Here is a 23723-nt window from a genome sequence, read left to right on the forward strand (position 1 = left end):
GAAAATGGGGGGGGGACCGTAGTCCCAAAATGAGAAACTGGACTGTTGTTCCTGTTGGTCCTTGGCAAAGCATCCTTAAAGGAGCCCTATAAGCAGTCTCTGTCCATGCACGGTGGTGAGAGCATGGTGACATGGAGAGGAGAGTGTCACACTGGCTGGTGTGTCTGGGCAGTGCCATGTGTGACATGGAAACACAAGAGGTGGCAGCTGTGTTTCCTGGGGGTCTGTGGTGCAAGGGAGACTCCTCTCTCCCCTGATGGACTCAGTATTGATTATGTGGAAGGGTGAAGACTGGATTAAGGGTCCAAATGTGTCTTGCTGTGATTTATTGGAGTTGGGTGGGGGGAGGAGGAATGCTTGAAAAGTTTTAATTTCAAACTTTTGTGGTCTTTTTTTTTCCCTTTTATAGTAGTAGTAATAGTAGTGTAATAAAGTTTTCCCCTTGTTATTAAGTTTGGCCTGCTTTGCTCTGTTCTCGATTGCATTTCACAGCATTTGGTTGATAGGTTATGTTTTCATGGGGGCGCTGGCATTGTGCTGGTGTCAAACCATGACACTAGCACTGAAGGTGATATTGCCTAAAGAAAACTAGAAGAAAATGTATAAACATGCTTTTATTATATGTCCACACACAAAGTCAAAATATAATACTTGTTTCAACTACTTACAAACTGTGAGTAATCAATTTCTGTTCTTTTGCAGATAGAGAGATGGTCCTCATGAAACCATTTCATTTACAGCTACTTCTATCAGAACTACCAATATTTTGTAAATATTGTCCTGATTAGGCTTATTTATTTTCTTTTCTACTTGCTTCTTTTAGGTTATACTTATTTTCATTTTTTTTGAAAGGACAATTCAGAAATATGCAAAGAAAAATCTACATCCAGTTTATCCTGTACATTAATGCTGCTTACTTTAAAAGTAAAATCTTAAGCTCAGGCTAGTTAGTCATGTGAAGTCTTTAAAACATATATATATATATATAAACCACAAATCTTAAACTTTAATCAATTAATTAATTGATTAGTAATTATACTAAAAATCTGCAGTAACTTCATTCTGGTAGAGCAACATCTTTCACAACAGCTATAGGGTTTATACATAGACAATCTGTAATACAGTTGTCTATATTTAATTCAGCAGTCTATGCTTATTAAAACAAAAAATGTTTTTCTTAGTTTGAAAACTTGATGATGTAGTGTAAATAATGATATGGAATGACAGCAATGAAATCAAAGTACATCTTTAAACACACATGATGAATTAGGGGGTTTTAAGGGAACAGTAGTAACAGTACTGAGTTTTGGTGGTTTTTTAAATGTACAAAATTTCATTGCTCTGTACTCACAAATAATAAGTCATAAACTTCTGTGACCTCAAAGAAAGGAATTTGCATTTTATCATTGAAAGCATTTGCATTTTATCATTGAAGTTGGGAATATTCTCTGTGGGATCTGATTCTGCTTTAATTCTAGCCTCTATCACTGTAGTTAAACTTCAGTGGTATTGCACTTGATATTTTTCAGTGTGATAACAAATTCAGCCCCTAAACAGTTGCATTCATTATGTAATGGTGGCCCACTAATTGAATCTGAGAGACAGATTCCACTGATCTTTTATTTCAAGGCTAAAAGTCTTTCTGAGGTAACCAGGTTAACCTCTAAATTTATTTTTGATATTGTGGGTATAATTCTTCCCACATTCATTTTCATCTGAAAAGTAATCCAGGTATCTAAACGTGGGCGTCTACACCTATCTGAGATCTTCCAGGATGTCAAAGCCACCTACATGGAGCTAGAAAGAATGGCATAGTGCCTATTTAGAAACGTGTATCTTTCTTTGCAAGAAAGATGGGGATGGGAATTTCTTGAACTCAAGAGGACTTTCAATACCTATGTTAGGCAACATATTTATTAGTACCAATATTAGCATTACCTAAGTATTAAATTTAAGTCTGAACTGTTTTATTAGTCTTTTTATAGGCAACAGGAAGAAGTAAAGAAACACTTCAAAATATTTTGCTTATTAATTATTTTGCTTCTCTATATCTAGGTTAACTGACATACCAGAAGCAGTCATTTCTTTGCACTGAGTATAAAGGAAACCCAGTAATTGCCTGTCCCTCTGTGTTTTCAATCACTTTTATATCTACTGGGTATATAAGTGGGCATTATGATAGCATATGATTCAAGTAACTTCTTTTCTACTATCTAATCTAAATGGTCTTTCCATTAGTTACTACAGCACTGCATGATGAACACAGAGGAAAAGAGCAGAGAGAGAGCTAAGAGATGCCTATTTTAGACTGAGAGCACACTTGAAGAGAGGGAAGATTCACAACAAGGATGAAGGACACATTTATTCTGCTTTGCCATGTATTATGTTATACAGAAGCATAATCACAATGATATTACCAAAGTAAAACACATAACAATTCCACAGTATCTCCAGGTGCAAAGTAAGAGTGTGATACATGAGTCAACTGATAGTCTCAAGTGTACCTCTCAAAAGGGTTTGTTTCAGATATTCTGCTCAGAGGTGAGCAGTTAGTGATCACATACTGGTTTGTAAATGGTTTACATTGAAAGATTTGTGTAGATAACCATTTTAACACAAGACATTTTTTCCACCAAAGACTTTCATTCAAACCTTTGTTTAAATAAATTATGTTTGATAGGTCACCCTAACCTTCTGTGGCTACTGACTACAATACATATGCTAAAAAATTGCCAGAATTAGCAATCCAACAAGGGAAGTCAAGCTCTGCTGATGAGTCAGGGGTGAGGTTCAGTGAGATAAAATGAACAGTGCAGGCTTAGCTCAGGACACTGATTTCATTCTGCCATCAGATGTACAATTATTGATCTCAGCAGTTTAAAAGAAAAGCATGTATTTGAGGTTACTGGCAGCAGCCTCCCAGTTAAATTGCTTGTCAGCTGGCAGACTATTCTGTGAGCTTAGTTACAGAGCAGTTCAGTAATGGACACTGTTTTTGTATTTCTCACCATACCTAAGACAGTGAGTAACCTGAACACTATTCAAATATTTTCAGCCATAGCCCTAAAGGGGTGTAAATGCAGCCTGTGTGCATGGAACCTGAGGCTTGCCAACTGATCAGGAAGAATCCACCACATCAATGTAGTCTTCTGTTCAGCTCAAAAGATGTGTGAGAACAAATAGAGAAAATCAGTGATTCCATCACAGATTTGAACCTACAGTGCTTGAGAAGAAAGTCTTTGGGAATAATATATTGTTTATATGTGATAAACTTTGGTTTAGGTAGTTCATAAATAGATTTACGCTGTCAAAGGTGCAGTCTTCCTCCTTTCTTTTTGTCATGTTTCAAAGAAATTCAGGCTGAGAAAGGGGAGAGAAGGCAGGGACAGAAAAGCTTTTCCTAAAAATGTTGAAAAGTAAAATATTGCCAGAAAGGGATAGTGAAAGAGGTAGATCTAAAACTTAAAGCTAATTTTGTGCAGGTTTGTATCTGATCTTTACAAAAACACTACTGCATCACATGTTGTTAATACAGTATCCGTAAAGGAATTAAAACAGAGGCCTGTATGAAATTATCTCATTTCCTAAAAGAAATCCCAGCTGAGGTCTGAAGAATGAGAGCACAAACAGCTAAAATCTAAGAGGCTGAGAGAACAGAAATACCAGGCCTGTGTAAAAAAGGTTGTTGTCCAAAGAGAGATGGAGAGGGTGAGAGAGTCAGAAGAAAAGTAGCAATTAGGAGTAACCTCAGAGAAAGAAAAGCCCAAAAGACAGAAACAGGTCTTAGAATGGCGGCCCAGCCAAGTGGAGGGATAGCACTTGTACAAACTCTCTAATGGCCTATATGTCTGGTGTCAATAAGAGATTGTCTTGCAGGAAGAGCTTAATCAATAGAGAAGGAATACATTGGAGAGACAAATACAGGTGGTGTCAAGTGAATCAATCTCCAGGGAATACCACTACCACCCTTCCAGGAATTCCCCTTGAAGTTGTAGGTATATTTGTTAACACAGTCTGCAGCTCAGTGACCATGGTTTTTTTTTGTTTTGTGCATATATAACATCTCACACAGAGGCTTTGATTACTCAAGAGTACCTCAATATTAACATGATACAAGTGCTTCCTACAAATATAAAATGCAGTAAACAACTGAATGGAAGGAGAGAAGGAGGAACTAGATGACCATGCATACTCTCCACAAAAGCACACCCTAACTTAAAAGGACTAAATGTGAGCTGTTTTACTGTTTCCCCTTACAGCTCCTTCCTGGTCAGGAAAACCACACCTATATAACAATGAATGTTATTGCAATAGCAGAAGGGTTTTCCCACCCATTCCACCTGTGAGGTGGAATTTGCACAGTGATGTATGTACTGCATGTTTGTAAATGCTCATAAGGTGACTATAAATACAAGAAAGTAACTAGCATGATTATATCATAAATCACTGTACTTTGCAGAAAATGAAGCTGAACTTAGATAACTTAGGAGCCAATTTACATGTATGCTTATCACTGTAAGTACATTGTGACATGTCTTTCAATTGTTTCTCTGCAGAAGACCGAAATCCTTACAAGCAAGGCCTAAAGTTTGGGTTGTTGTGATTATATAATGCCCAAATGTGTCCTGCAGCCCCTGCTGTTAAGTGGCTGACAAGATGCATGACTCCATCAGGAAACAATAGCTCAGCATGTTGCAAGAAGCCCACTTGAACTCTTCTGGCAAGAACAAGTGAGTAATTCATTATCCCACAGCTGAATCTATTGAAGACTTATTAACACTAATTCACAAGAAAGAGGCTTGTTTTATTCCCAGTAGGGAGGAAAATGCTGGACTAGACTCTTATTAAAATGCACCTGATATTAAGGTAGTCCCTCATAAAGTAATACAATTTTAAAGTTAGATTAACAAGGTTTTCTTAAATATATTTGACCTCTCTATAAATATCTATTGTATTACTATGCAATCACTATTTATTGTCAAAACAAACTTGCCTTAACTATTTAGAATAGCCTCTAGAGCTCCAAAAATTATCTGAACTTACTCTAGTTATTCATGACCAAAACCTAAGTCTTCCTGTTAAAATTTTTTAGTGATTTTTTTTAGGAATTCAGACTGATTAACATATAAAAATCTATCATGAACAAATCCAGAAGGGATTAAAGAACATTGCAGTTTTTCAAGGTATAATCAAAAACATTAAAAATTACTAACACTTGCAATTTAAACATTGCTGTCATAGGAAACCAGAAAGTAGAATTGGAATTAATTATATTGATGATGATTTTTCTGTCTATTGAAGCTAACAGTAAACAAAAGTTCTAGACTGAAACTGGAAACAGAAGCTGGAAATACATTTTTTTATTCCTTAAGAACTTTGAAAACCCAACAAAAAGCATCAATGTTAGGTTTACTTGTGTATTTGCATTAAAAAAAAAGCAGTTCTATTCTAGTTGCACTGGTTTCCTCTGTTTAAATCCACATGAAGGCAATATTTTGGGATAAAGCCACCTTGAAATGTTTTCTTAATCAATAAAGGTGAACTGACAAGAATGATAATTTGGTAATCTCTAATGGGCTACATTTTCAATTTTTTAAAATGTCTTTAGACCATTGGTTAAAAATACATTTTTAAATATATGGTAATAAAACCATCTTAATTTTACTTTTTAAATTATTCATTGTCTAATCAAAGTTTAACCTTCTCTGCCATTATTGTTTAATACAGTCTGATGCCTGCTAGCATGTTTTGAAAAAAGCTGAATGAAATGTCTAAAATAGAGAGAAATGAAAGGTGCACAATGTGGACGATGCACAATCATGAAATTGCAAAGTTCTAAAAAAATTTTCAATGCACCTTGCATTTTAATTAACAGTTTCCCAAATTACTTTTCTGGGCATCATCTTTGGATTTCATTCAGTCTTAGAAGCAGCCTGGTGCAACACTGAAGACTGACAAGGAAGCATTTATTTGCTTATATTCATTAACGAAGTATTCTCAGGGTGTCTTTAAATGTAGTTTAGGCTCAGAGTACCTATCTCTATGATGTGCAGGTTGGTTTTTTTCTCTCAGAATCTGAAGAAATTAATGGTGCCCAGAAGAGGATGGGATTTACACAGTTAAACCCTTTTAGTTTCTCATACTTCTTGTGATTCTTCAGAGCTAGGAGCACTAATCTTCTTGCCACACCACTGTCTGGAATCCTTCTCTGCCATGCCCAGCCCCTGCCCTGCTCAGCTCAGGGAGCCTGACACAACTCCGGCATCTGCTTCAGGGAATAGGCTAAAAGTCTCTTTAGAGATCACTGACTGAGTTCTTTTTGTTTTCAAATGAGATTATTTGCCTGACAAAAGAGAAAATATTCCTTATAGGATGACATTTTTTTTTTTAATTTGAGTCCCTGGCATTTTTTATGTGCAGATACTTCATAAGGATCTTTATCATACCAAAATGTGACAAATACCGCAGCTGGCACCAGATTGACATAATGTTGTATTAGGTATGTGGAGTCAATACCCTGTAACACTCAAAGCACTATTTATATAATAGAAGGCTTTCATTCTTTAAGAGACTTTAAAAGAATGATCACTTTTTAAATGTGAATAAATGGTTAGAGAACAACAAAGCTTTTTCTGAGCTGTTAGGAGAGCCTCATAATAAAGTGATTACGTCTGATTGTTTATTTTAAATCTTCCTGTTAGTAAACCACTTTTAATATCTCATACTAAAGTTGCACACTCAGGACCTGCAAGCATTTCCAAAAGTAGCCATGAATTTTCAAACTGATTATAGCAACCTGACAGAAACATTTTTAAAAGCTTGACCTGGAAAAGTGCTGAGCAGTTTTCTAAAGTGTTGGACAGCCTCAAATCCAATTGTTTTTAGGGAAAGCTGTGGCTACTCACTGGATTTTAGGAATACTCAGCATTTTGCAGGATTTAACTTAGAACATCCTTATTGAAAGTCAATGAAAGTTAGTTTCCTAGAACTCAGTGTCTTGAAAATATTTCAGTACTTGAAATCAATGTAGTCATCTCCCTAAATGCATTTGAAACTCAGAGATTTCACTTTGCAGAGTGCAGTGCCATGATGCCTGACTCCAGTGTAAATGTTCAGAGTAACTGAAGGATATACTGATGGATTTGCATGTCTGCCACCTTCTACAACATATTTATAACTGCCAAGGAAACAATAAATTAGGAGGGGAAAAGGCCTTTAGTAATAAGCTGAGACAATTAATTTTTTAATGTGTGCCATTTGTAGCAGAGATATCTCAATTTTGCAGTGTTAAGGGAAAATAGAATGGAGAAAAGGAAATAATGCTGGAAGGTAATGATGGAAATTTTATTTGTTAATCTAGGTGTGTTTGTGCTCCTTATAAAAGCAATACAGATGCATTCCAGTTATTGCACGTGTAAATGGTATGCTACTTTTAAAATTTCAACATTACTTTGAAAGAATGCATCACTAGAGCATTTCTTCATAGGTAATACCAGAACTGGGTATTCAGCAGACACAGCACATTGCTCCAAAGGGAATAAGCATATGAAACTTGCATACCATTTGTCAGAAGAAAAACTAACCAAAAATATCCTTCTGCTATTTGAAGAGTCCAATAAGGCCTTCACTGACAGTCACAGATCCAAGCCCTCATCTTCCATGGCTTCTCTCTTCAGCACTTTGCAAAGTCATCAGTGGAGAAAAGGAAGATGCCGCATCAGCACAGTAGCGAAGACATGGAGAAGTTCCAAGTCTCTCCAAAACAAAGTCTCTAAGTGTCTGTTTGTCAGGTGGACCAAGCTTTGTTCAGAAGTTTCCTCCTCCACACTCCCAGCAGTGTAGGCTCTTTCCCACATCTCTCAAACAAAGGAAAAGGAAATATCACCATACAAGTACTGGTAACTCCAGCAGAACTGCCTACAGCAAGGTCATTATTACTCTGAATAATGTTACCAAATTTTTTGTTAGGATATCATAATAATCCATGTCACACCTGTGCCAAGCCTTAGAGGAACAATTTGGGTGTTAATCTGATTGTCTCTAAGTAAATGATGTGCCCCACACTGCAGCACCAAGAGCACTGGCCTTGCCCTGGCAGAGCCTTCCTCAGCCACCTCCTTGTGCAGACCCTGTTCAAGAATAGGAAGCACAAAGAAAAGATAGCTGATGTTATGAGATTACAGTATGTTTTGTCTATATAAAAGCAGAGTTTAGCAGTATAGTTTTTGATTAATTTGAGATGGGCATTTTGTCACGCAATTAAAATGCAATTAGGCTACTGTCCTGCAATATTGACTTGATTTATAATCTGTGGCTTAAGTAAATTGTTTTAATATCACTCTTGAGTCTTTTTCGAGATACTACGTTTTAATACATGTGCTTTAGGAGACATTTAATCTCATTTGGAAAAAAAAAAAAGAAAAGAAAAATTGAGTGCAATACATATAAAAGCAGATGTTAACCATTTATGCAGTAAACCTAATCAAGTTACAATTGGAGTGGTCTCAGTAATCAAGGGATTTCTACATGGTTATGTGTGGTTTGTTTCTGTCCCCCAGATCCTAGCACCTGGGCAAAAATGAACATAGTTTATGCTCTCAGCAAATAAAACCCAGAGCACTCAAAACCAGCAGAAATGCTTGGGCACCCTGAGTAAGGAGTGCAGCTCTGGTTCCACCTGCCCTGCCTCATCAGTTCATGGAGAATGGTGGTGGCTGTGAAGGGTTGTGGCAGCTGTCACTGCTCTGCTCTTTCCTTCAGGGACATTGCATTTGCTTTTGGATAATGCTTCCATCAGCTGCCACAAGAGCTTCTCTTCACACAATGCATAGCAATCTGGAAAAGTTGTGAAGTTACAATTTATTGCTAAGTAAGTGAACTATCTGTATTTGTGAGCTTAGGTTTATTCTGAAGATGATGAGTCAAATAATGGGTCAGTTTTATCCTTAGTAATTCCAGCCTATGACCAGTGATATTTAGGTCTGTTTTATATGTTTAGGAATCACCACACAAATCTCACCTGCTAAAGCTACACTTCATCTTGCCGCCTCATGTAGTTAGAAACTAGGCAGGAAAGAATTCAAACCTTGAGTCTAATTGTCTGAAGTGCAACCTCAGCTAGGTCCACTTTCCTTTCACTTTTAAAAGCAGGACTAAATATTTTCTAATTTAGAAATACTATTGAGGATTTCCATTCTTTAGTATAAACAATTCATTGTGAAGCACATAATTCTGTACTGTAGTAATATTTTTAGTATGTCATGTCCATTTCTATGTGTCCTTTTCTTGTATGTATGACTGAAAATATTTATATAATACAAAGACCATTTTAAAAATCCAACTGCATTCATTTCCAGTTTAACACAGTATAATATAGCTGTTCAATAAGTGTCTATGCTTGTGTATATACAACTAAGCAAAGCTAAATCTGAAAAGCTTACTGGTTCAGGAAAAAAACTCTACATAATACTGATTGCTTTTTTTAATTGTTTGAAGAAAACAGTTCTCTTGTTAGTATGTATTTACCATCAGTGCACAAAATTGTGCTTCAGCTGTTTTTCAATACTTTTATTTATTTGAAAATCAATCTTCTCACCATCACATCCACTGTAGATGACAAATTCTGTACATGTAATAGTGTTATTTTACAGCAGCTTATCTATTTTTTAGAAAAAAATCCAGCCATGTTGCATTGTTGTAACTGCTTATGTGTTGTCATGTACATAAAATATTTTAAGGGTGATTTGAATCACATAGGAACAGCAGGCAGTTCATTGAAATGCCTGTGAAAAGACAGTTAACACACATTGATTTTAACTTCTGCAGTAATAAACACAGTGAGAAACTGGCTAGTTAAAAGCCAAGATACTACAGGAAAAAAAAATAATAAAAAAATATTTAAAAACTAGTTATAGATTTTTTTTTAAGCTAGATTTCCTTGCTTCTGGCATCTATGGTATTTCACCATCCAAAGAAGATTCAATCCTCCTTTACCTGTTAGCAAAAATCACATCTAATGGAGTCTACAGTCCTGGGTAATAACAAATGAAAGACTATGAATTTCTAAACAAGTACAGCACTTACAAGAAGGAGTAGAGAGTCTTAATATAGCAGTGACTGAGGCAGAGTAACAGAAAAGTGAAAAAAGCAGAAATTCAGAAACAGGAGGGAAAATTCAAGGAAATAACAGGTTCATTCACCTGAGAGTGGAAGTTGATGTTAGATGGAAGGAAAACATCTTCAGAAATGCCCTTGGGAGATGGATCCCCATGCTCTAAATAAAGCCATAATACATATTATGCTGGGAAATGTGTTTAGGGGATAGCTGAAATAGCAATATATTCCCAGGACTACTCTTGAAAAATATATTTTCAAAATCAAACACAGAAGGCTCAAAATATTATACATACCTTTTTGTATTGGCTAGTGATATCCAGTATTAGATTTACCGTGAAACTGTACCAAATAATTTAATACATTTTAAAAAGATTACCTGATTGATAACAAATTTTGCAAGGAGCTAAAAGCACAACACTCCAAAACCAGACCCAATAGCATACATTTAGCTCCAGAATAATATGAGGTGTGGAGGTCAATAATCAGGCCATCAAATTAAATGCCAGGTTTAGAGCTGCCAATTCCTTACTGTCAAAGTTTGCAAATATTGGCCTTTGTCTGCAGTACCACCTAGTGTCAAAAACTCTTATCTCTGAGTTGAAAAGAACTGGATTGAACTCCATCTATGCTCCTTTATTTCCTCTATTCAAAACAACCAAACCACAGAGGAAAGTTTCCCAGAAGGCATTTTTCATTATATTGAGCCCAAGGAAGAGTCTTTCATGCTTCTGTTTGCTATATGGAAACAGAATTTTAAGCCAAAATAGAGTTTGGGGTTTTGTGACAGCAGACACAAATTCCCCCAGTGTTACACACAACTTTAAGGATGGATAATTCTTTTTCACAGTGTGAAGTAGAAGAAATGCTGTAGGGCTTCTCTGCATTGGAAGTGAGAGAAAAGCTACGGCGAGCAAGGCTATGGTGGCGCACCGTGGGCACTGCTTTGCTTTTGTGGGCAAGCCCCCGAGTAGAGTCAGAGAACTCACTGAGAGACATTGCCTGCACACCAGAGAGGCAGCAGCTCCAGCAACAGCCTAAAAATTCATCTGCCCACTCTACACATCTGTACACAAGTGGACAGATGTACGCTTTCTTTGAAAACAAAAATATTCTCCCCAGGACCCAGGTTCCCAGGTTGCCTGGGGAGGTGGCCACGCATGGAGCCCACCTTCAGGGGAGCCTGCAGGGCAAGGAGCCGGGGAGCCGGGAGCCCCGGGGTAGCGGCCGGCAGGTGTGGGACAGGGCAGCCACGGGCTCCCGCAGCCCTGGGCCTAAGGAGCAGGAGCAGAGGGGAAGACTCGGGGGTTGCCATGGGGTTGGGGGTTGGCAGCTCCTGAGCCTGGCAGGCGGGACACGGCCCGGCTGGCGCGGTGACGGGCTGCACCTCGCTCCGCCTGACCCGGCCTGGCGGGATTTCTCCCCTCCAAACCTTTCCGGTGGAAAGTGGGTTTGGGCCAGAATTTCTTACCCACTCTGTGACTTTCCAAAAACACATTAGCTAGAAGAAAAGTTCATGAAGTGTCTATAAGTGCAGAAAATTCACACATATCATGAATTCAAATTAAGTTAAAATAGATCCAAAAAATGTGAAAGGATACGCAGCAGGTACATTTACTAAACCAGAACAGAGTGTGTTGGCTGTGAATTCCCTGGAGATGCAGCCAGACTTTGTACAAGGGCCTCATGTTACTAATAAGTAGATGCCATGGCAGCTCAGTGTATAGCTTGTAGGTTTAATGATAAATTTAATGCAGAACCAGGCCAGAAAAACAACATAAAGATTAAATATATAACAAAAATTTGCAGCAACATCAGTTAATTGCAAAGCTGAGGCAGGAGGTGTTAATTACAATTATAGATGAGCCATTTAGTAATTCACATTAGTGAGCATAGAGCAATTATCAACCTGCTGGTTTTCTTGCTACTTATAATATCCATGTTTTCCTATTTTTTATGAAACATAATAGCTGTACTGAACAATGTAAAATAACAGTAATGGATATAATGCCTATTTAGGTAACCTACAGCTGTGATGTTCAATATTATCACAAGGCCATTCCATTTGGATTAAAACACTATCCAGAAAGCTAAGTGTTTCTGTTGCTAGAGTTAGGTAGAAAATACATAATGGGCATTTCACAGATGGACAGATACACTTTGTTTGTTGCATTAAAATTTACAAATACAAATTAACCTTGACTGGACCTTAGGCACAAGTACAGTTTAAATTATACACCAGTAAAAAATTAAGTCCAAGAGTACCAACATCAGTGCATCTGTTTCTAAGTTATAAATTGGGGGGAAAAAATCTCCATCAATTGATTGAACAAATGTAATCTCTAAGCCTGGCAAATATATAATTCCTAAAAGACTCCAATTGATTTGGTTTAATATGGCTGACCCAGAAGAGACCATGCCATCATTGTATTAGCATCTTTATCAAATAACATATCATCATGTGGGGTACTAGAACAAAAGTGTGGAAGACAAGTGACCTTCTCAGGAAAGGTCACTTAGTGCTTACAAGTTACAGCCACGTTCTTCACCATGGATTTATTTCAGTGTCAAGGCTCTTGTCACACTGATAGTGCACAGGCTCCCAGAGGAAGATAGAATGCTGGTATAGCCCAAAGGTCCTGGAGATAGAAGACTGGCAAAACTAAGCTTTCTCCGTGTACTGAAACACAAAGCTCAATTTTATGCTACTAAGACCTTGTGCTTCATCCTTTGTACACACTACAGTGAAAATCCTTTTCAGTCAAAGGGGAGCTATGCATCTGTAACCAGGCCTCCTTGGAATGAGCTCTGCACATCCAGACTTATAGGATGCTCCACTGGTATATTCCTGACAGTGCCTTACCCTTGATCAAACAAGCTTTAAGAAATGTTATAAAACCACTGTTTGCTTCATACTGAAGCAGAACATGAGCCACACTTTGAAGATGTAACACTGTTGTTTCACATGCTTTTCATATATTCATGCCATTAGTTCAGTCACATTGGAATTCAATACAAGGATATCAAGCAACTGTGCAATTTGTCTGAAAAACAGTACCTTTTTCGGCAGATGTTTATCAATTAGCAGATATAACTGGGATATTATAACTAATCTACACATTTTCTGCTTGTTTAACAGTAGCTGAAGCTGAATTCATTGAGCACAAATGACATTCCTCCTTGGTTAATGTACAAAGCAAAACTTCGCCCCATTAGCAATATTATTATCTTCCTATTCATGATTTGCAGTATCTGTAAGCTTCAATGGAAAGAATAATGGTTAGAACTAACTAAATATTTTTAACTACTCATATTTTAAAAGAAATTTGAGTTGTATTTTTTTTTTTCATTTATGGATTACATTTACAAAACCACCTGCCCAGCAGAAAATTTGTGTATTATGTAAGTCAATATGGCAGCTATTTCTAGAGCTTAGCAGAAATAGAAAGAAGCATACCCTTCATACTTTTTATGCAGCAGTATATATACCTGGAGATATATCTATGTGTTCTTCTTCCTCCATTACCAAATAGGCTGTCACCATGTCTTAATCTGGAGTTCTCTGGTCAGTTTATGATCAGATCAAATTTCCAGATGAGACTACCATTTTCAAGGCTTTGAGTCTGAATGTGTTTCAAAGACTGTTTCCATCTCCCCAGCCTGAAATTCCCAGTATTTCTGTGATGGCATTGGAACTCATGTGATGCCAGAGCAAAGAGCTACAAATTATGTTTTTCATCTTTATTTCTTCCTTCTCTAATACTTAGTCATCAGAGGGAGACATATATAAGGCAAGAGAGCATAGAGTGACTTTTCAAAGAATTTCTGAAACATAGCGTATCTTTCACTTGTGAACACCACAGAAAACCTCAGAAAATTATTGCAAGGCCTTTTAGGATTAAGAAAACATACATTTTTAAGGATAGGTCACTGTAATTCTCATGCTATGATCTCATAGATGACACCAATTTGTGGGACATAGTCATAATTTGTATTTTATTTGTAAAGGCACAGTTGCATTTGGCTTGGCATGACTAAATGCTATAAAAATAAGTAGTCCAATTATAAGAACCTATACCATATAAGAGGATTATTTATGATTATTTATTATTCTATGTCCTAGTTACCAAAACCAGCAGAGTTACCAACCAGACTTTTGGAGTCCTTGGTATTTAAAGTTACAAGTGCATCCCTGAGGTGAACTTACTCTGAAGAGCATTGTAACTCATAGAATTATTCATCCAAACAATATTTAACCCGAGTGGGGGAAGGTCTGTGCTCTGCTATCATGCCTGTAGAGACTGCCCTTAAGGCTGTTGTGCTGCACATATCCTGTGACTGCAGGGTAACCTCATTGTCACAGCAGAGCTTGTGTGCAGCTCCCACATAGCTCCAGCATTTACATCGCCTCTGTGACCTTCCCTTTAAAAAGGGCAGCAAGCAAGATGGGTTCATGTGAACACCTTTTTTTTTTTTTTTTTTGACAGTAGAAATTCATACAATTGTTTTCTTTTGAGAACAATGTGTAAGATTTCAAATGACCAAAAAGGAATGTACTTCCCATGGATAGGATCCTCACAGTATGTTGTGCCCTGGTGGTACTTAAGATTATCTACACCATCCTCTTTTCCTTTATAGTGTTAATACAAAAAAAAAAAAAAAAAAAAAAAAAGGATTTTAAATAACAGCTGACAAGACTCTGCGTGCTGAGTGCTGACTCTGAGTGCTGCTTTCATTCTGAGATCATAAGATATCAGCATCTTCTGCTGCAAAACAATACTATATTTTCTTTCTAAAGCCTGCAGTAGGAAAGTAGAATTGTTTGTCATTCCTCTAAGTTTATGGGGCTTTATTTTACTTCATTTTCAAATATCTTAAAATGTATCAGAAGCTAGTTACTGAAATAAATCAGGTATTAAGGAAGACTGATGGTCCATGTTTTATGAACATCCAAACTTCAGTTTTGGCAGCACTAGGAAATAGAAATGTCATTTCGTTGTAGCTCCTTGGCACTTATGATCACAGCATGTCCAATTGCTGGCAGAAAGACAGGCAGCTGAGAAGCCCTGACACACCATAGTGCAGGCATCCATCATTATGTCACCTTTTGCTATCGCCTTTTATTAAAAACTAAATTAGAAGACTGACTTAAATGTTATCAAACTTGGTCAAAAGCTAACCCCTGGCCACCAACCTTGCATGCAAATTCTGAAGTAGAAAGAGCAATTTCTAAGGGTTTCTTAGGATAAAACATGGAAGGTAGGCTTATAATGACAAAGTACTACACCTTTTTCAGTGCCAGTGGTGTGAAGCATTATTAACAGCTCTATTTATACTAAGGGGAAAAAATAGACCTGAAAAAAGATGCAGTACGTTTCAAATAGAAGCTAATATGAGTTTTGTACCTAGGATAACTCTCTATTTAATCCAGAATTTTTAAAGTTGAAGTTAAAAGTGGCTGCTAAAATAGGCATTCTTTTGATATAAGACAAAGTGAGAGAAAAGATCTAAAGTACAATTTTTTTCCATTTTTCTGGAGCTTACCATGGTATCATTTTTGCTATTAATAACTATTCACAGATGTACATCTCAGACACTGAAACCCTAAGCACTTGACTGAATGTGCAGAAGAGCATAAACACTGTCTCCAGCTGCTCTCTTTCCTTCTCCCGTAGTTCATGGGGAAAAGAAAATAACATCTGCTCTGGTAGCAGGCTCTTAGCTCTTGATATACTTGTTCCCCTGTTCCAGGTAGGACTCTGTGGGCAGAGATAACACTTTGACTTTTAAGACAGAGCCCCTGCCTCTACCACTGATTATAATAGTGACATAAAACTCCAGGACCATTACTGTAAGTCTAGTAGTTTGGCCCAAGTAGTTTTATAAAGCAAGTCTGAAAGAAATACAATTTCATTTGTTTTATTTTACGTATTAACTGATTGTGACATAAAATACTCAGGTCCAGAAACAGTTTCCATCAGTCACTGGTGTTTCATGGGGGTGTTTTCTTATTACTATTTTTAAAAAGAAATAGAAATTTTACTATTTAAAAATAATTAAGGTCGTTGGAAACCAAAACACTTGTGATTTTTTTCTGATGCTCTGTAAAACCAGTGAGAGAGACAGACACAGAATGAACACCATCACATCTTTCTTGGCTCTGTGACATCTATCAAAGGGAAGAAGGAAGGTTCTGCAGACTGGTTATTTTCCTTATTCAAGGTGTATCCATATGGTTACATGTGTGTTTCGCTATTACATTTCACTAAGACACTGGTTAGCTAACCACACTTTTACATGAAAAGTTATCTGTACTTCAAAGTGGACAACTGGACCACAGCCTAAGGTTCTGTGCCATAAATTAAAGCAGAGTATGGCTCACATGTGCCCTGGAGATGACAGTCATTACCTAGTACCAAGAATTCACTTTAATGTGCCAGCAATAAAAGTTAATAATAAAGAACAAATAAAATCTTTTCAATTATCTTCTCCTTCTGATAATCAATCCACTTTTTTTGGGAGGGGAGGGAAGGGGGAGGGGGAAAAGACAAAATTTTATCTACAAAAAATAATCAGAATTTATAGGCACTTAATAGTTTTTCTCAGTCCCTGGAAGTGCACAAAGTTTAATGATCAGTGAAACATTAGTCAAGAGAAAAAGTTGAAAGACAAAACCTATATTGGACTTTGTAACTCCCCTCTCTTCAAATGTAATGTACACACTTTACATAATATAATTAATAGTGATTTCTTCTTCCAAAGGTCCTAATCACAGCAAGAGAAAAGGCATGCTATTGTCAGATCTTATGTTGCTTTAAATAAATGCTTAATCTATAAGCATTTAATTAATCTAAAAGCATTTAAAAATGGTCTTCTTAAAGGAGCTGGTCCCAGCATTCAACTTAGTAGCATGTCCTATGTGCAGGTCCTGCCCTATCTGAAGTGCTACAAATCTGATACGAGGTTATAAAATTTAGTTTTTCCTTTCTAAATAGGTCACACAAAGCAACCAAAGTCACAGAAAGCAATCTATATTGTCCTAGTGTTATCACAAAGAGCACTTTCAAAATGACCCACTCAGAAAGCTAATGTTCTATATAATACAGGTAAAATATAATTAACTGGAACCCTATAAAACATCCTGATAAATATCTTAGTTGTTAGACTGCTTCAGCAGGATCAATCTAATCAGAAATCAGGTTACTTTCAGAATTGGCTAAAACTGCCACTACCTGGCCACAAAGCAGTGAGAAACATTTAAGCATGAAGTGCCCCCTGGCTTCATTGCATTTACTAGAAATATGACCGGAGCTTATGGAAAAGTCTTTTTATGTATTTCATTTGCTTTAATCTAGTCCCATCACCCAAATGTTCATTTGCAGGTGGACTTCAGCTTCCAGGTTTTATTTAATCTAAAATACAATTTATGTGCACTAAGGCAAATCCACAGTGTGAACTGAAGGAAGCAAGTGGAGGATGTCAGGGAATTAATTTCAAACATTTACTCCTGAACACTATGTCCATATTGTCCATAAATAAAGGAGGAGTTTTCTTGCTGATGTAAATTTACTTCCTCTTCAAATGGAATTAACTCCATTGCATTATTCTCTGCTCTTTCAAGAGCTGACATTTTTCTTGCTCATATTCAAAGGCAACTTGCCTGTGCTGGAAAAAGTCTATTTCATAAACCTAGTATATAAGTAACATCAAAGGCAAATCAGAACAAAGTATTTCTTCTTAACACAAGACTGCATGTCCCAAACAAGATTCCTGCATTTGCATCACTCTTGTAAAGTGATAGATTTATTTATTAAAGTGATAGATATATTCATCATGCCATAGACAAGAGCTGCTGACACTTAATGCTATTTCTTCATGTTCTGCATTTATTAACATTATGAAAAATGCAGCATCAACCACTCTATGCAAAAAATTTGTACTTGTTGGACATTATTAATAGAGAACACAAAGCCTCTATAGGTCTATGTACGTACATGATCCTTTAAACTATGGTTCACACAGCATTGTCATTAATTTTAGAAGTCATCTAGTCATATCCTTGGACAAAGCTTTGGGAGTCCAAGAGTAAGCTCACATGTACACACATGTTTTCCTCACAATTTATATTCACGCGTCATTTTTATGTAATGTAATTAATTGTAATGACTTCTAAGTAAAAAAAATACTTTAAAATAAAATAAAGCACGGAACTTCAGGCTTGTTAGAATTTTTCAGTGCTACTTCTATTGTTTGGGAGAGACTATTTATGAAAGATTTTTGTGGGATTAGCATGAATGACACTTACTAGGAAATGCTTCTGATCTCTAATATGGACATGGTAGACATACAGAAAGCAATGCAGACAATAGAAGGACTCACAATCTTAGGAGATCTTTCAATGAACCAGACTTTTAGGAATGTTTCCTTCTCATGATACTTTTCACATATCTGCAACTATTTATTTATCCAGAGAGACACTAAAACTGCCACACATGCACAAGAGGGGTGGTCTCCAGGCTGGTTTGATTGTTCAGTCCATCAACTAAAAATTTCTGAACACAGACACAGTATTTTTTTTATTTATTTATAAAATTTATACATTTATTCCTGTACTAATATATTACATATATTATAAAACATTCATGAAAATAGAAAAAAAAAAGTGTGAGATAAACAAATATTTTAAAATTTATTTTATTAACAGTAAAAAAATCATAGAATCATTCAAAGATTTGGGTTGGAAGGGACATTAAAGACTATCTAGCCCCAACCCTTCTGCCTCGGGCAGGGATGCCACCCACTAGATCAGGTTGCTCAGGGCCCCATCCAAGCTGGCCTTGAACACTTCCAGAGATAGAGCACCCACAAAGTCTCTGGACAACATCAGAAGTGTTTCACCACCCTTTAAATAAAGAACTTCTTCCTAAAATCTAAATTAGATCTGCCCTCTTTCAGTTTAAAATCTTTACCTTTTTTTCTGTTGCCGTCTGCCTATTATATCTCCTCTCCTTTTTAATCACCCATCTTAAGGTACTGGAATGCCACAATGAGGTGTCCCTGCTGTCTTCTCTCTTCCAGCCTGAACAAGCCCAGCTCTCTCAGCCTGTCTTTGTAGAAGAGGTGCTCCAGCTCTGTGATCATCTTTGTGGCCTCCTGACCTGCTCTAACAGGTCCATGTCCTTCCTGTGCTGGGACCCCAGACCCAGATGCAGCACTGCAGGTGGGGTCTCACCAGAGCAGAGAAGAAGGGCAGAAACCTCTGTCTCACCCTGCTGGCAACACTGCTTTTGACACAACCCAGATTACAGTTGGATTTCTGGGTTGCTGGCACACATTGTTAGCTCATGTCTGGATTTTCATTTTTCCCCCAAGGCCTTTCAGCAGAGCTGCTCTCAATGAATTCATCTCCCAGTCTGTGGTCATGTCTGGGACTGCCCAAACCCAGGTGTAGCATCTTGCACTTGAACATGTTGAACTGCATGAAGTTTTCAGGGGCCCATTAATCAAGTTGGTTTTTTTCTTACACTCCAATGGATTGCTTTGAGCATCCTGATTTGTGCACCCATCCTACTTTGAAGGCCACTGAAAAAGAGTACTCAACTCAAAGATATGAGCCTGAATCCTTTATCTGAATCTAAAAGTGCAAGGACTTGGTTTCTCATAAAAACTTCTTCCAAGTAGTCTTGACATTGCTCTGATAGTTAAGATGGTATATTCCTTTTGTTTGAATTCTTCTCTCTCACCACTAGCAGGAACATGCATTGTTATTTCAGCTATCATAAGTCTTGATCATGTGAAAGACAGCTCACTAGAATTTCAGTATGTAGTAATGACATCTATATTCAACAAAACTGCTGTTATCCAATAGAATGCTTAAAAAGTTGTCTGCTAGTACTTCTCTAAGAAAGCCTAAGTTACTCTCAAATTATTCTTATTGCCCAGTCACCTTTCATATATACTCAAATAACTCTCAGACATAGATAAACAGTCTTAAAGTTGAACACAAGAATGCTCCTAGTACTTCTACAAGAAAGCCTAAGTTACTCTCAAATTATTCTTATTACCCAGTCACCTTTCATATTTACTCAAATAACTCTCAGACATAGATAACAGTCTTAAAGTTGCACACAAGAATGCTTATTCAGTCTTGTTTAAGCTCAGACATAATTGCTTAATACCCATTTCTAAGACCCAAATACAAAGTCCCCAAAAGCATACTAATCTTTCGTTACTGAATACCTGTCTCTGCTTCCCTGATTTCCCAGATGCTCCATTCAAGTCACTAATACATGTGCAGAGTGCCTTTTTCAGAAATGTATGAACCTCTCTCTTTCCTAATGGACCACTGCTAACCAGGTTTAGCATGTGGGAACCAAATCTCTGCCCATGCTGTGGTAAGCCTGAAAAATCTGCTGCAGTCAATAACTTAATTTAGTCTGCTGTGATGGTAGGTTGTACACTATTTGTATAATGGCAAGCTCTTAGAGAACTCACATAATGGTTGGAAAATAGAGCTCATCCCAGGAGATGTAGGATTAACCATATGGCTTTCAGTTATTGTGAGGGGCAAGGTATGCCACCTGCCTTCAAAACTGATCTTCTGAAAGCAGCAAATAGTCAGAAGGTGGGCCAGGCTAGGTCTGGCCCCCTAATGACTAGGCAAATCAGGGAACAGAGACATTTAAAGCTATGCTTATGGTTGAGCCATGACTAAGAAGTTTCTTTTTTATTAAAAAGCATTCTCACTGACACAAACAGATTTATCCCTGCTGGGTCTTCATCTGGTCCTGCTATATTTTTCACTATGTAAGAGTTCAAGATGCAAGAAAAGCCACAAAAAGTTCATCTATTCATATGGGAAAAGAAAATAACATTCTTTTTAGTCAAAAAATTTGAAGTCGCTTAATTCATGAATATGAAAAGCTACTGGTAAGACCATAACTACAGCTATCTTTTTAATACATTATTGTGAAATCGCAGACATGATGCACAGTCATAATTTAATCATGGCAGTAATAACATTACCTTTAAAAATCAATGAACACAATGAATTTTACATTGCTGATATAAAATCATTAATACGCCTTGTCATTCCAGTGTATCAGCAAGTAGTTAATTTAGTAACAGAGTCATCCTACTATTCCAGTGAAAAGGAAGCTTACTCCAGAGCTGTATTATTCATATAGAATTCCTTATCCCAATGAAGAGACAGGTTCCAGTGAGATCCTGGATGGTCTGTCTCCCTCTTACGTATGAAAAATTGTAGAATTTTAATTTAAAATGAAGAAAAATTATGCTATTTAAAAATTAAATTCTGCTTCACAAGGTTCACATTGTGTTTATAATTCCTTTTTCTGGACATTTCAGTAAGAAAGCTTCATCTGTACAAATTCCCACAAAAAGCCATTTCTGAATACATAAAATGTATGTGTTTTAGTTTGACTCCAAAACAATAATTGTCTTAAGTGGTAGTGGAGACTACTTATATACTTCAGAGTGAATTGAAAACAGTATGATAGGTTTTGCCTGACCAGTCACACAGTCTGCATATGAGATTGTGTTTATGAATTCCTGAAGGAAGAAGACACTATTCTAGATCTACACAAACTGATCTTAATGCTCTTTAACCATAGCAAAATATTATGAATCATGTTTCAAACCATTGGCTTGTACAATAGATAAATCATGATTAGGCAAACTGTGCCCTTTCAATAATAAATAATTCAGAATTCATTCTGTGTCAGAGATTCTTCTTTAAAATATTATCATGCAGAAAAGACTTATTCAAAATACATATACCTATGTTCCTTTCTCAGGGCAGGAACCAGAGCTTCACAGTCTGTGAAACTTAAAGAAATCCTTATTGCTGGGAAAACCAAGGTAACTATTGACACAGTCATGTCTAGTTGAATTCTTGGCATGATGATGATACTTGGTCTCACTGACTGCAGTAGCAGCCTTTAATGAAGAACTGCTAAGAAATCTCAATGTAGCACAAAAGCCTGGTTTGTCAAAAAAATGAGCATGGAGGGAATAGGGAAGAACAAAGAGAGCAGGACAGAAGAGTCAGTTTACTGCTTTAGCATTCTCCTGAGCACTCAGAGAGACAGCTTGCCAGTACACCTGAAACCTAGGCTTGAAATTATCCATGGTCCCTGTATAGTGTCAGCACAGATGCTGCTGACTTTTTTTTTAAACTGGTCAGGGATATGTGCCACAATATGGGCTCCTCAAATTTTCATGGTTAAAAGTCAGAATTTGTTACATATTCTTTCAGTTTGCAATGTCACAGTCACACAGTAAACTAAAATGGCATTTTTGTGATTAAAATATTTATCCAGCAGCAAGCTGCAGACCTGCAACAGTACCTAGCACTGGGATATTTTTTATATATCCATTTGCAGAAAATTAAATAAGTGTTTTATACTGACTTTATGCTTAACAGCAACTATATCAAAAAGTTGGTATAGATCTGTGATGTTCCCCCCACCCTGCACAGCCCCCCAAAATATCCTAGGCTAGCTCAGAGGTAAGCCGGCTGTGAAGGGGAGGAAGATCAGGAGATGGCAAAGATTTCCAAAAGAGGCTCTTACCCCGATATACGTTGATTCAGCTCTCTTTATTCTGTGGTGTCCAAGTGGAGAGTGGGACAAAGAGGACGAACAGGAAATGTCAGGGGTCTATATAGACTTTGGACGGGGTGGGCTTCCCTGGCTCTCCACCAACACCATTGGGGCAGGAAGGAGGGGTCTGGGGATATCTTGATCAGAGTCACAGGGTCCCGGGGAAGGGGAAATGGAGTGCCCATGAACTCACTGTAACAGATCTGGTTGAAGCTTTCATATATTATTCTGCAGATGACAGAATGAAATCCCATAGAAATGTTTTCAAATAAACATAAGCATTTATTTAAAGTAGTTACTCCCAGGACAGGTACTTTTTTCCCTTTTTCCCAGAAATACTACCTGCAGTCTGTTTCTGGAAACATCTTTGCTTCAAGTGGTTTCTGTAGTGTTTGCAAAGCCTCCAGACATACAAGCCATTGAGAATACAGCTGAAATTGTGCATTGTCTCACCCTACAGAAGTTTGTAGTGTTGCCTGCAAACAAAAGTAAAATTCAGACCAATTATGCCTTGAACAGTACCTGCGTGACACTGATAACCAGCTAACCTTTTTCATTCCTGTATTTTTGTAATACCTCAAGCACAGGATATGCTTTCCTTTCAAGCTCCACCCCTCTCCTGACCTAAGAGCCTTCATCAGGTTGGGGTGACTTTCACCTCCATTTGTTCCATAAGGTCAGACTCACTGTCTATTTACTTCATTTTCTAAAAAAATTTTCACCTTGTGAAATAGAATACTTGCTAAACGCAGATTTTCTTTCTCTGCCTTCAAGTCACTTACTGAAACTGATTTATAGCTGAGACCACTGGCAGCTGCGGGATTTGTAATTCTCTCTTCTTCTCCCCCCATTCCCCCTCCCCACTTTCCGCATGTTCCCCCTTTTGTCCTGCGTTCCCTTATCAGTCCCCCTCCCCCCCACAGTCCCTTGTCCCAACCCTTTGTTCCCTTGTCACTCCCCCTCGCCACTCTGTCCGGTCCCTGCCCT

At 37.3% G+C, this 23723-nt stretch overlaps 1 long non-coding RNA gene across 1 annotated transcript; it reads right to left on the bottom strand.

Annotated features, from left to right (window-relative positions):
• Nucleotides 1–599: 599 nt before the first annotated feature.
• LOC146767811 (uncharacterized) lies at nt 600–23723 on the bottom strand. The gene is made up of 2 exons (XR_014953605.1): nt 23079–23723; nt 600–7856 (listed from the first exon to the last, which is right to left on the bottom strand). It is a non-coding gene; the product is annotated as an uncharacterized LOC146767811 (long non-coding RNA).

The sequence above is a fragment of the Lonchura striata genome, chromosome 3 (genome assembly GCF_050655825.1).
Source record: "Lonchura striata isolate lonStrDom1 chromosome 3, ASM5065582v1, whole genome shotgun sequence".
Taxonomy (NCBI): Eukaryota; Metazoa; Chordata; class Aves; order Passeriformes; family Estrildidae; genus Lonchura; species Lonchura striata.